The 17463-nt window shown below is 35.1% G+C and overlaps 1 long non-coding RNA gene across 1 annotated transcript; it reads right to left on the reverse strand.

The window, feature by feature from the left end:
- On the reverse strand, positions 2808-9051 carry LOC110394670. Its single transcript, XR_002435791.1, has 3 exons — positions 8062-9051; positions 5921-6052; positions 2808-2877 (listed from the first exon to the last, which is right to left on the reverse strand). It is a non-coding gene; the product is annotated as an uncharacterized LOC110394670 (long non-coding RNA).

Raw genomic sequence — 17463 nt, forward strand, 5'->3', positions numbered from 1 at the left:
CGAGATGTTGTCACTATATCTCCACTACCAGAGGTAGTGAAAAAGGTGATGAAATACCACTACGGTTCATTTATATCATGTGACACTTCCTTACAGGGAAATGTTCTAATGAATGCTAAATTGTCAGGGATGAATTGCCTAATCCCCTTTTGATGGAGTGAAGGATTTGACCCATAAAGGGTAAGAAATCTGGAAAATGACAACTTACTTCTAAAATATTTGGTGCTATGTTAAAACTATTACTAAGGGTACGTCTCATCTGATAGTCTTGACTGTTTAACTTGGCTGCCAGTTAAGCTTCATAAAAAGTACACAATCTCCTGTAGAATTCAGATATAGTGCAATTTTCACAACAGAAATTTCTTCCCAGTTACATTAGTTGGTGAGTGCCTTGGATCCTGTAGCTTGTTCATGCATTTAAAATATTTAATTTAGTTTGTTTGCCCTACCTTTGATTAATTGCTGTTAACCTGAAGCTCTACTGTTTGAATCTAAACACACTATAAGTGCACTGTTTGAACAGCTTGTCTCTTTGTCTCCTGTATCTTTGTGCACACTGATAAGCACAACCATCACATTCCAGTTCATCAGTTCATAACAAAGAAAATATTCCTGCTTAAATTTCTTCAATTATTCTTTTGAGACCAGCAGATTTTTGGAGGCAACTCACGTAAAGTGTACTTGGCTCCAAGTATCAGCTAAATTTTAGATATCTCTTTTCAATTTCATCTCCTAATGTAAGTTAATTTTCATCCTTTGCATAACTCATTCTCTTAGGAGACCTTTCCTCAGCAGGTAAGGCTGGCTTTGCACGTATTGAGATGTGATATTAGGTTTGAGAGACATCTCATTCATTAACACCTTGCAGAGGTGTGCTTAGTACAACCACAGAGGGAGAAAAAATGACATATTTTGAGATCTTGTTTGTTCCTGCACATAAAATCATTTCCAAAGGGAATGTATAAGATAGTACATATGGCACAAATGTAGTTCTGGACAAAGCTTGCATATGAATTACTACTCAGAGTCAATACCACCATCTGTCCGAAGAGTCCTTTCTTATCTTCTTGCTTTATATGCAGCAGAATCAGAGAAAGCATACAACAGTAAGAGAAATGGAACAAAGCAACTGGCTCTTCATTGTAATAAAAAGTGAAGTAAAAAAGAGATGCTGAAAACAAGCCTTCACATCTAAACCCAAATCATTCCTTGATAATCTGTCACCTAGTCATTGACAGAATTTACTCCCTAGCCATCAGCCTACCTTAATACCCTGTAACAACTGTCATAACTTTTGCTGTGATGAGAAATTTTGGTTCAGCTTTCAAATAGAGAAAAAGAAATAACACAGTAGAATAGTTACAAAATGATGAAAAATATTTCCAGCTGGTAGCTCTACTTTAAAACATCTTAATGCTGAAATTAGTCCTTATAAATCCAGGAGTGGCTTTATAAGACAAAGGAAAGGTTTACTGAAACTAAGAACCTTTTATCAGTAATGACCTGGGGCTGAGACCTAATGGAGACTAAGAAACAAGGAAGCAGGTATCCCTAAAAGATGAACTTATCCTCTAAAAGGTCCCGGATCAGAGACTTCCTGGAGAAAGAAGCTGTGTCTTAGTACTAAATAACAACAAAGGCAAACAAACTCAATTTATCTTGAATAATTTTGTTCATTTTTTTCTTGAAGTTTTGCAAGGTTTCTCAACTACAACTACTGAACTACTGAATTCCACAGGAAGTTCAAAATGTCTACTAACTGCATGGTAAAACTCCACCAACTTTTGCTTCAGAAACCTAAAACTCAGATATTGTTAAAAAAAAGTCCTCTTCCACAGCACATTAAAGTCTGGAAGTACTAACAAGAAATACTAGCCATGCAGTGTATTTGGTCCACAGAAAGTTGAGTCACCGCAGATGTTATCAGAAAGCTCAGCTATTGAAAAATGTCCGCAAGACTTTTCAGGGAGAAAAAAAAAAAAAAAAAGTAGTTTGGGTACACATGAACACTTCATTGTAATTTAGAAGTTTAGCCATGAAAAATTTGTCATCCATCCTTCAAAGATTTTCGCTCTGAAAAGTATCTGTATACAGAATTATTAAAACTTGTCCATATGATATAGCTGTTATACTAACAGCTAAGGAATTACAAACAAGTGTAAATAATAAACTATTTCTTATATCAAGACCTTTTAAACCAATTTATTCTATCCTAAGCTATTTATTCAGCTTACTTCTTGCCAGTAAAAGCAAGAGTCTAATCAGAAAAGGTTCCTTTAGAAATTGAAAAAAAAAAAAAAACCTGTTTAAATTATTAAAAGCATTTGCTAGAAGTCTCTAACGTGTGTGATGTAAAAGCAGAATTACATTAAAAAAAAAACAACTATGAATTATTTAGACTTAAAATTATCCTGAACAATGACAAGATTTAAACAGTAGCCTTAGACTACCTTAAAGAAAAAAGAGTTGTACTACTTTTTAATTAAATGGAAATTAAACAACACAACTATAAATTTTAACAAACTGAATTTCTATTTTTCTTAAAGAGACTTTGTGGTAAAAATAAAATAAAATAAAATAAAATAAAAAAGACCTGAAAATAGATTTAGTAAGTATTTCCTATCATAGATAGCCAATTTCTATTGGTATATTAGTATTTGCTCAGCTTAAATTTATATGGTATTGTTTAAGGATGAAAATACTATTTTTGCTCATACATTTTGATTTACAGGAAAGGTGGGCAAGTGTTAAAAGTAGTTTCTATAGAGAAGAATCTATAGAGGCATGCAGCCTGCGAGATTTCATACCTGACTGGGCTTCTGAACCTCCACATCAGCCAAGACAAAATTACCCTTTCAGAGGAAGCCAACTGCAAAACTAAACAAAACAAACAACAACAAAAAAAAGCAGATACTCTGAAGATTTACCAGTCACCCCTAAAAATCTTCTTGAGTTCATTCTATTCTGAGTCACTAGCAAATCAAATGACTTTCACACCTGCTCATAAATATTAGTCAAAAATATCACACATGGTCATGGATAAACCTGACCAAAGAAGACACCGAACTCCAAGGCTGTAAAATATGAGGTACTCTCCACAAGATACAGAGCATCTCCAATACTCACAGATAGTGTAACTCCAGATGTCAAACTCCTCTCCAGGAGAGTTATGTGTCTGAATACAAAGTGTCCAGTTTAATATTTCCATCTTTTTTTTTTCCTATTGCTTTTATATTTTCTAACTGTTAGGCCACAAATAGTTATTTTCATAAGTATTATTGGAGAATGAACAATAAAACTGCAAATAATCTGAAAAGATAATATACAAAAGGGAAATACAGCATCCCTTCTTGGAGATAAATCCAAGACCAAGGGAAAATGGGCTCTGTTTTGCTAGTGAGCCTCATTTCTCTTCAGAAGAGTTTTTCACCAAGAATGCAACAACACATTTGAACACAGGTTAGCATTCAGGACTCCTATCATTGATAGTGTTTCTAAAGGCAAATTGAGATAATCAGCAACAAATCACAGAGAGATGGATAAACATGTCGAGACATAAGGACACTGTCAGAGAAGTAAGAATGGAGGCCTTGGGTAGTTGGTCACTTATGTTACCAGGACACATAAATGTGGGATCTGTAAAGCACTCTGAATAGTAACAGCATGTGATGCTCTATCACAAAAATAACATATAATTAGCTGCCTGGAACCTGATTAATAAATCAGATATGCTTATAAATTTAGCATTAATCCAATAGAAAAATCATACTCAATTTCAGCAAAGAAGGTGACACTGTTATTATCAAACCCTCCTGCTTTAAAGCCAGTTGAGACCATGGAAGATAATCGTAATGTTGAAGGTTTTTTGCATAGCTGCTTATAATTAGCATTATATTATTCTTGTGTGTACATGACATACATACCACAGAAATGTATATTTTCATCTACCTTCAAAATTTTATTCTCATTCCAAATTCAAGAGTTTGAATAGATTACAGATGTAAAATAACACAGCAGAATGAATTCGCTTCCAAAAAGAAATTTTGCTAATTTGAAAAATCAATCTTAAAATATAAAATCTTAATTATTATTATTATTATATTACTTGATACACTTCTTAACTGAGACTGCTTGGTGTTCATCTATTTTTATGTTTCCCCCCAAAGCTAGGCAACTAGGTTTAAGTTCTCAGAAACTGTCACGTATGCACATATCAAAGAAGGGACACATCACAACTGTTACATGTGAACCACCAGAATGCTGGAAAGCTGTTTTTTGCTTGAGGAACAGTGGAATCCACATACTCATATACACCCATATGTATATATATCTTTCTGTCAAAGAATTCACAGAACTGAAGTAAATATAAATTACAACATTGTAAATTCTGTATTATTTGACTAAAAGTAGAGCTACATATAATATGTAACAGAAATAAAAAGATCAGAATCAGAATCTTCAAGATTTTCAATATATATGAGGGCTGATCCAAAAGCAATGACTCCTGTTTTATTATGTTGGCCCACACCGTCATAGGCAGATATTGGTGGTATGGCAGTAGAGCAATCTGACAAAATGGCGTGTGATATGGAAATACAGATGAAGCAAAGGTGTGGAACTGAATTGCTCCATACAGAAAAAAATATATATATAGCACCCACTGATATTCATTGCTGAATGTTTAGGGAGACTAATCATAAAGGTGAGCACAGTGAAGTGGTGGGTGGTGTGTTTCAGCAGCAGCAAGAGGGACATGAAAAAAAAACACAAGACGTTCCAGGTGTCCATGTAGATATTTACAAGTACAGCATGCAGGCTCTTATTCATTGCTGGTGAAAATGCATAGCTTATGGGGGTGATTATGTTGAAAAAATAGTGTTTTGTAGCTGAGAATTTGCTCTATCAAATAGTGTTTTTGTATTCTTTGTATCTGTTGTAGTTGCCATGGAAATACATAGGAGGCATTACTTGTGGAGCAACCTATGTAAATCACCTAGTGCCCTAAGGGAGCAGAGAATGAAAGCTGTTCATTCACACAGGAATGAGCAATTCAGATAAAACTAGAGCAACCTCCCATGTTGCCCAAAATTGACTGACAGGAAAAAACAGGGAGAAACTCTCAGTAGGTCATCTTGCTGTTTTTCCACATTGCAAAGTTATGCCCATATTTATTTATTAGTCCTGAGAGATACTCAGTTCATCATTCTAAAACTCATTCTACATTGAACTCTCTTAAAAGATAAGTTTAATCTTTGAGCTCTATGCATAATTGCTCCATGCCATAATAAAATAAAGAAAAAATACTTTTAATATTTCTTCTTTTTTCTTTCTTTTTGTAGGTTCAGGAGATTCAAATTCTTTGTGTAACTAAAATATCCAAACTGTTAGAACGTTAGCTGATCTGAAGTTTTTAATGTTTGGCAGTCACTAAAACAAGACCCTTTTAGAAACAGTCTAAAGGATATAAAATCCTCAAATTTACTTCCACAGTCTGCAGCATTGTCAACTGGGCAACTGAATTCTCAATTTACACCATAGTTAATTTCCTCAAAAATTAAGCAAAGAGAAATAATGAACACTAATAGAATGAGTGAAATCTGTTATCCAACAACTCTTTCTGAACATGTTAATTAGAGCTCTAGAAAACTGCCAAAACTGCAGAAAAGGCTCATTCTGTCCAGAGCCCAGGCAGAGGCAAAAGGCAAGAGCATCATCCCTACACCCAGCAGTGCACCCCATCCCAAGCAGGAGCTTTGAAAGGCAGAGAAGTTTCATCCACAGATATACCAGAGCCAGGAGCCAGGAGGAACAGAAATTTAGAGAAAGGACTGAAGTAAGGAAAGCAAGAAAGAGAATGCAGCAGTTGGAGAATCAGTGGAAGAAATAAAACTGAAAGCAAAATTCCAGTGGAGGGACTTACATATCAGAGCAAAAAGGGGGTGTAGTTTTGTCTGTTGGTTGCTGTTACTTGCAATGGGATCCAGGCTTTGTGTCGTGCTGACCTGTAGACCCCTCTGGGCTTGTCTGCATCTCACAGGAGACTTGTTTTCGCCTGTAATAGTAACTCTAATAATCAATTATCTAATGTTTAACTGAAGAAATGAAACCACCATACCCTTTGCTTCCATATGACATTTAAAAAAAAAGTAAATATAAATTCCACAGGAAGACCATGCTATTAAAAAATTAATATCTCCATATTTTGTGTGTGCATTCCTTTTTTTTCTACCAGCAGTCATGCCTTTGCCTTGCTGGAGGCACAATCTTGTCAAGATACAAGACAGTGTCAACCCAAGAAGTACATAAATTTTTAAAGCACCTTCAGGAGCACTGCTCCTTAGGCAGGAGATAGCATTTCATTTGTGTCCATAGCAAGTAAAAGTCTTTACATACAAATTCTGAAGGCCTTCTGATCCGTGTGTTGAAATAAAATACAATTAATGACATTTCCAATTAGTTTAACACAGTCAAAGATGATACAGTTGAACCGATAAAATTCTCAGTGCCCTGTGAAGTACAACAGGCAGTGTTAGTGGCTTAACAGTGCAGTAAATTTTTCAAGATCACTGCAGTCAGTGGCAAAGCTGGATCAAGAATCTTCTGGATCCTCCATGCTATAACTGCTCTCAATAGCTTGTATCACATGATGAGATGAGTATTGATGCAATGTTCTTAGTTACCTTCCATTTCCACAGTTGTATTTATGAAACCATGAGTTCTGCATCCAGATTTGTTAAGATGTAAAGCACCACAATTCCTCATGGCAGTTTACAGGTCTGTTTGTGAAAATAGCTGACGTGACATACTAGGTTTCTATGCATGAAAGAAAAGTTGGACATTCGTTCAGGTGTTGCAGTACTAAGTTAAGCAGCACCAACATACCCTCAAAATTCAGATCATTCAGCTTTAGAAAACTGCTTTGTATAGAACTCAAGCAAAAATGAAATAGAATTTATTGAACTTTATAATGAGAATGATGAAAAAATCCACTCTTGGTCATCATTGCCATTATTTGAAGATCTTATTAATTAGTATCAATACCACAGTTTTGGCCTCGTTTACCTTAAAGCATTGTGTAATCCAGAGAAGATTAATCTTTCTGGGGACAGTTTATGTAACAATCTTTGTGTGGAGATAATTTTGCGTGCATTCATTTACTTATAAATCAGACTTAATATGTAACAAAGAGAAGTTTCTATTTTACTCTGAGTTTTTTTTGTTTTGTTTTGTTTTTCTAATTTACTCTATCTATTAAGATAGGTTTTTTTGATTCATAACATTATTAGTCTGAGGAGTTCATAAATGGCAGTAGATCTAACATGATTGCACCAGAATTTCTTATTGCAGCTACCGGGATGCATTAATTCACATTTTATTGTTTCTTATCTGAATTCTAATAATATTTTTCATTTCATTTATTTGTCATGAATGTCTAGTATCTGAGTGGAACAGAGAACTAATCAGTAGTGCACAGATTGAGCATCCAAGACAAAATCTTCATAAATACATGTATCTGTCAGTTTTCAGTGAAAAAAAAAATCACTAAAGTATTTATAATAAGGATTATCTCAGACATCACCCTGAAGAAACAGATACTTCATGTTTTGTGCCTATCTCATGTCTCCAGCAAGCTAGTAGCTGACAAATACTTGCTAAAAAAGTGAAAATTATTTTTCTATCTGTTTCAGTCATTTCTGCAAGGTGATAATATTGAAAGTTTAGCTATTATGTTGATGCAAAAGCTGAGTATAGATTACTTTCCAGAGGATTCATCACATTCACATGTAGCAATATTGTGTAAAGAACAAAATAATTTTGCTAGCTATGTGTTGCCGAGCATTGAAGATAAACTCAAGTAAATCTACTCTTCAAATATACTGTCAGTTCGAATGTATAGTTGATATCTGTAGCCTCTTTATTTTATTTTATTTTATTTTATTTTATTTTATTTTATTTTATTTTATTTTATTTTATTTTATTTTTGCAGCACTACTTCTAGTAAATATCATTGCAAACCGAACAAAAACACTTGGGATTACAAGCAAAATTCCTTCTACTTACATTTTAAGCAGAAAAATGATTCTTGATGTTGATGTCCTCTTGATTGTGCCCTATAGATCAAGGATATATATATCTTGGATATAGCTTGACATCCAACAATCTTTAGTTGAGCTACTTCATAAAATGAAAAATAACTTTAAAAGAAATATATATATTTGGATTCCAAAATAGAAAAATGAGCTTGTGATCAACTGAAGAGGAGAACTAACTGATAGACATATCATAAAATAAAACTCCCATGTGCAAGTAATATGGTTGGCTGAGTCATGCAGTGCCATACACGTGATTATTATTTTGATTTTACTGCTTGGTTATGACTAAGAAGAAGACTGTTAAATTTATTAGCTCTTTTCAGTTTCTCCAGATACTGTCCAAGTATTTTGACCTGAAACTTTTTTACTCTTAAGTTGGTTTCTTCAGCTAACCCATCCTTTTCTCAGTATTACTGACAACAGAGTATGACATAATCAAATGTCTTCAGTGCTAAACTGTACTACTACTTATACAAGTATGTGATCTGGGTAAAACATATTACTAAAGCCTCTAGATTATTTAGAAAATCTCAGTCCTTGCTATTTCCTGCTCTATTTATTATTCAAACATGTTTGTCAAACATTCTTCTGCCATCAGTCAGCCAGTGCACTGCTGACAACCATATTTTTTTTCACAACATCTTATTTTAATTCAAACTTTGTTGAGTAGTTGTCTTAAGTTATATGGCTTTCTGCTCTGTGGTTGGAAGGCTGAGTATTTCCAAAATTGTGAAAAAGTTATTTTTAGGTATGAGACTGACAAAATCACATCTGACATGGAAGTGCAGATGAAGCAAAGGTGTTGAATTGAATTGCTCCATACAGAAAAAAAAAATAGCACCCACTGATATTCATTCATACTTGCCAAATGTTGACAAAGACCAAACAGTGGATGTGAGCACAGTGAGGTGGTGGGTGGTGCGTTTCAGCAGTGGCAACAGAGATGCAGAAGACAAAATTCTCAGTAGGTCATCTTGCTCTTTCTCCACGTTGCAAAGTTATGCCCATATTTATTTATTAGTCCTGAGAGATACTCAGTTAGTCATGCAGCTGTTTTACCTTCCATGTAAATAAATAGGAGGCATTATTTTTGGAGCAACCTAGATAGCTTGGGAGATATCACTCTCTGCATAATTTTTGGAAAGAAAAAAAAATCAAAAATAAAAAAGTAAAACAAAACACTGAGTATTGATAAATATTTTACCGAAAACTTGGTTATTTATGTTTTCTGAGTCAAAGAGCTGATTTAATACAAATAATTACTTTATTGAAAAATCATTCCAGCCCTTACATGCTCTTACTAGGAATTGAAAATAAAAGCAGGGCCATATCTGAATGAGTATCATTTAAGATGGAAATCATACGCCTTCTTCTGCTTCCTCTCAAAGTATTTATAATCACTAATTGCTTCATATGAGATACATACAGAGTGAAACTTAATTAGTAATTTAAATGTACACCAAATTGGAGCATTTTGAATCACAATTAAAATTAATGGCTGCAATTAATTCAGACTTATTAGCCACCAGCTTGTTCCCAGTTCCAGCTGCTGACATTTTCAAGTAAATGAGACAGTGTTTGGTGAATCCATGTCATAAACATCACCATCAAGGGATGCTGTCAGCTGTTAATTTGTCAGAAGGATGTTAAAACCTTTCCATCTGCCTTACAATTGCCTTCATGAGGATTCTACCAACTACAAAAGCTGTCAGATCACCAATAGAGTAATACGAAAAATCTTCCATTAGGACTGAGATAAGCACAGAGTTGCCCAAATCCCTGCGTTTAGATAAATCGTTCTTGTTAATATGTGAGAAGATAGAAATTCAAGTTTATTTGTATGTGTTTGTCAAGGGCTATTATAATTCATGTGCATAGAAGATACAACCATGTTTTTGAGAGCACAAGATCTTACAATGGGAAATTCAAGAGTCATTCTTCTTGGTCTTTATTGCAAGAGGCGATTTAGTCAGAGTCTTTTGTATATGTCTGTACATTCATTCTTCAAAAGTAACCCGAATTCAGACAAACATGAAATTCTTATTTGTCTGGGGAAACCTTATTTTTTTTGCATTCAGTTATTACTCTACACTCATTTTAGAACCATTGAAATATGAAGCACAGAGAAAATGTCATGTGCCATCAGGAAAAGTCAATCAGAGAGCCCTATTGAAAACTCTTGGTTTGAGCATGTATTTGCTGTGGTGCATTGTGATGGCCTAATCCAGGCTCTGGAAATGGAAATGGTTTGCCTGGGAAATGAAGGAAAAGGAGATGGAAGGAGGAGCAGGAACAGCAGAGCAGCTGTAGTATCTGCTCCAAAGTTAGAACATGTGAGAAAGAGAATTTTGTTTACATCACGAATTCAAAGAGCAAAGAATAGTAAAGAAGTTCATAAAGAATAGCAATTCAAAAATTATGCATTTTGAAATACAAAGTTACAACATTCAATTTTTTTGTAAATATATATTAAAACTACATATAGAGCAACATGTAAAAGCTACTACTGCCTCAAATAAAGTTGAAGTTCTCAACTTCACTTAGCAGAAAGATCTATTTTGCTTGTACCATGAAACATGCTAAAAAACCCTATGAACATGGCAAGCTGAAGCTATATCTTGACTCATTATGTTACGTAAAATCTAAGAAACAGTTCCCATTTTGAAAATAATCATTTTACCCAGGACACTGACAAAAAAAATCTGCCATCAGTCTACAAAATTACCTGGCTAATCACAATGGGTTCTATGAATGACTACGTATGATGACTACAGTATGCCACTGTATGGTGCACAGTACTTGGATTCTTGACTGGGATTCCCTAATTTACCTTGTGTTTGAAAATCTCAAAGTATTATTTAAAATAAATAAAATCTGGTAGATTTCAGAAAGTTCCCTCTTAATCTACTCTTTGTCAATGTACAGATATTTTGAATCCCCTTCCTCTCCTCTCTGTTACATTTTTGCTTTCATGATAGTAATTTTCAAGCTGAAAATTTTCCAGAGTTTCAGTATTAAAAGAAGTAAATAATTTCTCTATTTCATCATTAGTATTAGGTTTAATGAAAACTATGTTTCCTTTGTGTATACTAAAGGCTTTACAGATAGACAGTCTATTTTAAAAGATTTATTATTTCGTCACTTTCAGACACCTAAAGCAACTTTTAGTACACTGACTAGTTCATATCCTATGTGTGGAGAAGTAATCAGAAAAGATTCCTAGGGCTAGACCTTGTAACTCTGAGGTATTAGACTTCCAGAGGCAGGAAAATAGCTGCCTTACTGCCACCACTTCCTGCACCAAAGCCTGGAAAAGCAGGCCCCAAAAGCAGCATAGAAAATAGTGGGCTCTCTCAACATACCTGGTCCTTCTGAGCGGATTGCCTTTCTGTGCAGTACCTATATGAGCAGCAAAAGCATTCTTGTAAGACTTTTATCCATTCTTGAGTCACATCTGCCTCCTCTTTCCAGAGGCATATTAGAATATATGGTCTGGCAGAAATACTCTAATAACGCTTGGTCAGTAAACCTGAATTTCTCTGGACAGCTGAGAAGCTCTGAACCAACTCTATTAATAATTTGTCTCAACTTCATGCAATGGAAATACTCTCTAGTAAATGATGCTGGGGAACTTATTCAAAATTCATAACCATTCGGATACAAATACAACAATACATCAGAACACAATATAACATTACCGAAATGATGGCAACATAGTGATATGTATTGCTGCCATCAAAGCAGTTGCTCAATCCAAGGAAATCCAACTACATGCTTTCAACCAAACTAATATAAAATTTGTCTTTAGTATGAAAAAAAAAAAGATTGAGAACAGTATGTCATCATGTTTACTGTTTTGTTTTGTTTTGTTTTTCTGCAGTCCCTCTGAAATATCATCACAGGTCATACAAGTACAGAGGAAACTTCTACCATGTGCTGCTTCCTTTGCTGCCACATGAGATTAGCTGCTACAATTAAGCTTTCCAGCTTTCACTCAGACTTTCAGGCAGGCATTCTGCCACACACTACAGAAAAGATGAGATGTTTACACAAACCCGAGAAATAGCATGAGAAGGAGTGCAAGGAGATGTCTCAGTGGGTAGCTGCCTCAGCACTTTGGGAGAGGTTATGTATGAGTCATCACTGTGTCAAGCCTGCATAGATAGTATCAGATATCTGTAAAAGTCAGCATTAGAACTTTTCTTGAAAATGTTCACGCTGCACCACTTTCCCTGCTTTGGGCCTATCTTAGTGTGTTTCCAAAGGCTCAGACAGCAGAGTGGGGGAAAAAAAAATCACAAAAGAAGAAATGTCAGTGTAGCTACTTGTTTTTAAATAAACACCGTAAGTTTATTATGTATGTTCTGTACCTGTTACTCTCCCTCCACTGGAGCAAGCGAGGACTAGTTTCTAAGACTGGCTTAGAAACTAATATTTTCTAAGATTACATGAATGGATAAAAGGAAACCAAAATGAATGTACATTTTACATTCAGTTTTAAATGAGCTTCTAATCCATCTCTCCAAGAAAATTCAAGATCATTCCAACTGGTCTGACTGCAGATTCAGTCAGATTTGGAGACAGTCTGAAGGACTGCAAGGATTACATTTTAAAATACTGACTACCCATTGAAAATTTAAAAAGAAGAACTGAGTAGATAAAAACTGCGCAATTACAGACCTTTATAGTAATCTTAATCACCCTATTAGAAGGGAAGGAACATGAATGAAAATAGGAGAAGCTTGGCAACAGTAAGACTGAAAATCCCAAGAAAAGATCATTTAGAGCTTTGTCCTGGTCATTTTTTGGAAATATCAGCTATCTCAACTTGCACAGTAATCAGCAGGAGATGAAGGAGCCTCACACAGTCTATGCAAGTTGCTCTAAAAGTAATGCTTCCTATCGATTTCCATGGAAACCACAACAGCTACAAAGAGCACAGTAATGCTACTGGATAGAGCAAATTTTCAGCTAAAAAATCCTTTTTTTACACATATCACAGCAATTCTGTAAGCAATGAACAAGAACCTGCATGCCACGCTTGTAAAAATTTGCATGAAATAGAAGCTACATGCTAACTCAACATTGAATTTTTAAGTTATAAGAAACGATTTAAATGACCGAAGGAAGCAATTAGAAAAAAGTTATTTCATCTGTGGTAATTACATTTTTCTAAGTTTTAAATATCATGGTAACGCTTCCCACTTTAGATTACAACTTACTTCCCTAATAATTCAATCGCAAAGGGGAAGTTGTGATTTTCCTAAAGTTAGTATGCAGGAAGCAGTGACATAACTTGATAAAATGTACCAGAAGAAAAATTTTAAACTGAACAGGAACTAATTATTAGATTTCTTCAATTTCTTATATAATATTTGCTTCAACTTCAGAATAGCTAGTTTGTTTAGATTAGTTCTGCAACATAATAATGAACCAGGAACTAACCAAAATATTCATATAGAAATATCTGCTCTCCAAACGAATGTTCTTTATTAGTCAAAAAGAAAACAACAGCGTGCAAACTGCATACGTTCATTTTACAGTCAGTAACTTGTAACTTCATACATTAGACTGCAAAAGAGATTCACAGTAGATAAAGAAGACATGCTCCAGACCATCCCTGCTCCTAGAGTTTTATCTGTGGAAAGGAAATGGAAAAGTGAAAGGCATATGGGATAAGAATATCCTTTTACATGCATTTCTTAAAGAGTACTTGTTCTTAGTATTATTATTTCTCCGAAAGACACTCTGTGCATACACACATGTAGTTGACTGCAGACACTTCTCCTGGTAGCAACATTTGGATAATCATCTCAATGTCTCCTCATTGAATAACAACTGCTAGTTACTGCCTTACAGAAGGTTCTGTCACCTAGTATGCCTGAAGGATGGTGTAGTGTGCAGTGAAAGTTACATTGCATCACAAAACACAGGGGCTTCATATACTGCTACTAGAGAATGTTCCAACCACTAAAATAATGACAGTCTACTGCCGTTAAATACTGTATTACTAGGGTTGTACTGGGTCTATAGCATTAACTGGGTAGTGGCTGAAGGCAGGAAGACTTCACTAGAATCTATGGGTAGGTAAAAGGAGGGAGTAAAGTTTGAAGTCAGCTTCTTATGTCTCCCATTTCTCTTTAACTACAAGGTCGAAGAGCCCTTTTTGGTAAGATCTTCACAGTTGCTGTATCTTTGGTTTTGAACTTGTTGGAAAAGATCTAAAATCCACTCAGGAGATCTGAACTGATAGTGAATAGAGAAAAGTCCCACAGTTAGTTTCATTCTTCATTCAGTTTCGTTCTATAGTCAAAAGAGAACAACTCTAACAAGGGAGGCGTCATTGGTACACTTCTGTCTGCCTTTACCCTCACATACATTTTCCATCCCAGAAAAACATATTGCACAACTACCCATTTTTTTGCAGGCACCATTGCAGGACTCTCCTGAAGTCTATACAGTAGGAAGCATAGCACTAGTTGTGTTAAACCAGACAAATTCTACAAATTCTGTTTAAATGTGACAAAACTGCAGGCCAGCTGGAAAAATTCATTAGGAAACTGGGGAATCATAAAGAAAACAAAATCATCAGTAGAAATGTGAGATACATCAGGTCTCAAACTTTAGTAAAATTGAGACAAAACCTTTTATTTGACTGGACCTGGACCACAGAACACCATCATCTGATAAACACTGAACTTCACATTCCATCTGGAATCACTTCCAGATGGAAGACTGGAGAATTCAGCAATGATGAGCTACAGGAAAAATGGTAGATGACCATACCAGCATTACCTACTTTTGTGGATTTTCACATTCATTCCTCTGTATTTTCTGTTTAATACTTCACTTGAGATCACAAATAGTTCTGAGTACTTCATTTTATAACCAAAACCCTTTTTTACATGAAATATGCTCTAAATTATATTCAACAACATGCCTGCAGCAGGAATGGTATTCAAATCAGCTACCACCAAACACATCAAAACATAAAGGACTAAAAAATAGTTCATTCTGTCATACTTCCATAACATATCATTCTTCATTTCCGTGCCCTTTCTGAAAGTGTATGTTCCTTTGAACTCTATAATATCTAATAAAGGGATATTAATGAAAGTAGAGGTATTTTAGAGTCACACCATAACTCCATAGAGTTCACTCTATAAACTAACTTTGTACTAGACGTAGTCTCAGATAAATAACATCCATGCATGTATCTCAGGTGTTCTCATATCACATCATAATTTTGCATGTGACTCAGGAGTGTGTGCTGTCTCTAGGCAATAGTTGATGAGATAAATTGTTCACTTTCTTCTTAATATAAAGTATATGATAGTAAATGTCAGAGTTGAATTTTGCAGCAAGCCACCTGCGAGTCATTATAAGAATAAAAAGAATAGCTTGGAAATGACCAAACAAAAATACATCTGAACGTTATCAGCTATCAGACAAGAACAATTTATTTATTTAATGTCCTTTTGTATCTTTTGTATTAGTGGCAGCTTTCTTTTATGCTAAGTAAAATTAAAATTACCCAGGACAGTGGGTTAGAAAATTCCAAATATAAAAGAATTAATTTAAAAGCACAGCAGCTTTGAAACTGCCTGAGCAACACTAAAATATTAATTGAAAGAGGTCATGTTGCTTAACCAAAAATGCTCCTTGTACAGCTGATAGGTTTGCCTTTTGCAGATTGTGGATAGGAATCATTCTTAAAGAATGACTTGCAAGTGATGTAGCAAAGCACTAAGCAGAAGAAAGAAGCATAATGGAAATAAATAACCACTGCAGATGTTGCAAATATGACACCATAGCACAGTAATTTCTTGATTACCATTTCTTTTCTTTTGACAGATGTATCTTGTGTACATAGCAGGACAAAATTTGATGTGGGAAATTTTAATTTCATCTGTTTCCTTTTCTATGACGTTTAATTTATTTTTCATTGGTCTCATCTGTTAAATTATTCTCCTTAATTCAAATCTCTCCTGAAAATTCCCTTCTTCCAGAATACCATCATTAATAGTCGCTGCCATTTATCTTGATCCATCCACAACATATCCCACCAGGATCACACAAACAATAACACTGTCACAACTAAGCCCTTCTTCAGGCTACTTGAAAGCATCATCACTTTTGTACTACTGAATAAGAGGGAAGCAGCAATACCTGCCATTCTTAGTATACGGAGACATGCCTATTGCTCCCATCAGTCTGGGCTCATCTTCTGGGTTGGTCCAGTGGGGAATGCAGAGGTTACCTGCTGAAGCTTGATGAGCAGAATGCATTAAGATGCTCGGTGTTACTAAGCTAGAAAAGACTTGGAAGAATATTGCCTGTACTGGTAGAAATTCACTGGGCAGAAATTCAAATACTTACAGGAATTATATACATAAAATAGTCACATTGTGGTTTTGAGAAACTGTATTCAAACTACTAGCTTGCATTCATCCTAAGTCCTTTGTGGATTGGAGTATACACATTTCAATAGCACTGGTTGTGCCTTCCTCTTTCTGCTGTCTCCAAATGCAATCTGTCTAGACCAAGTGTGTCCAATCTGCAGGCTGCATGCGGCCCTGGACTGCTAGTAATGCAACCCGATAAGACTGTAAACTTCTAACATTATTATGTGATTTTTAGCAATGTTTTTTTCATTAATCAATTGCACGTACCTCAAGCGCAGACCGTATAGGTGACAACCGAATTCTGTGGAGGGGAGGGCCCACGGCAGTGGTAACTCTGCCTGTCGTGCCCACCGCATACATTCTGTTTCAAAACCTGAGTGCATTGCATGTTACATGTGCTTGTGCCACTTGGTGAGTAAAATACAGTGACTGCCAACAATAAAATTTCAACCTACCTTCATGCGTGCATGCATGTGAAGACACATAATTTTTGCTGCTAAGTAGACATGTAAGTTTTCTTAATTATTAAACTTGTCATCAAATCTTCATTAAAGTTGTGAGTTTCACAACGCCCAATGGATTGAATCATGGCCAGTTCCAAGAGTTCCTTAAAAGTATGGATGCTGATTATGAGGACATCATTTACTTTTCTGAAGTAAGGTTCCCAAGTCAGGGGAAAATGATAAAAAGATCATATGATTTCATTAAAAAAAAAAAAAGGTCAAATACCCCACTAGTTTTATGGTTTTGTTCTCCTCCTTTTTTATGTTTTAATAAAAGTATTAAAAAAATCGAAGAAGTTTTGTTACTTACGTACATTATATATATTATGTATTTTATATGCTGCCCAAGAGAATTCCTCTTCACTAAATATGACCCAAGCAAGCCAAGAGGTTGGTCATCTATGGTCTAGACCTTTGTCAGCCTGCAGCTTCCACTGTAAAGAACAATGGCACATCTATATT

The sequence above is a fragment of the Numida meleagris genome, chromosome 2 (assembly GCF_002078875.1).
Source record: "Numida meleagris isolate 19003 breed g44 Domestic line chromosome 2, NumMel1.0, whole genome shotgun sequence".
In the NCBI taxonomy this organism is placed as follows: Eukaryota; Metazoa; Chordata; class Aves; order Galliformes; family Numididae; genus Numida; species Numida meleagris.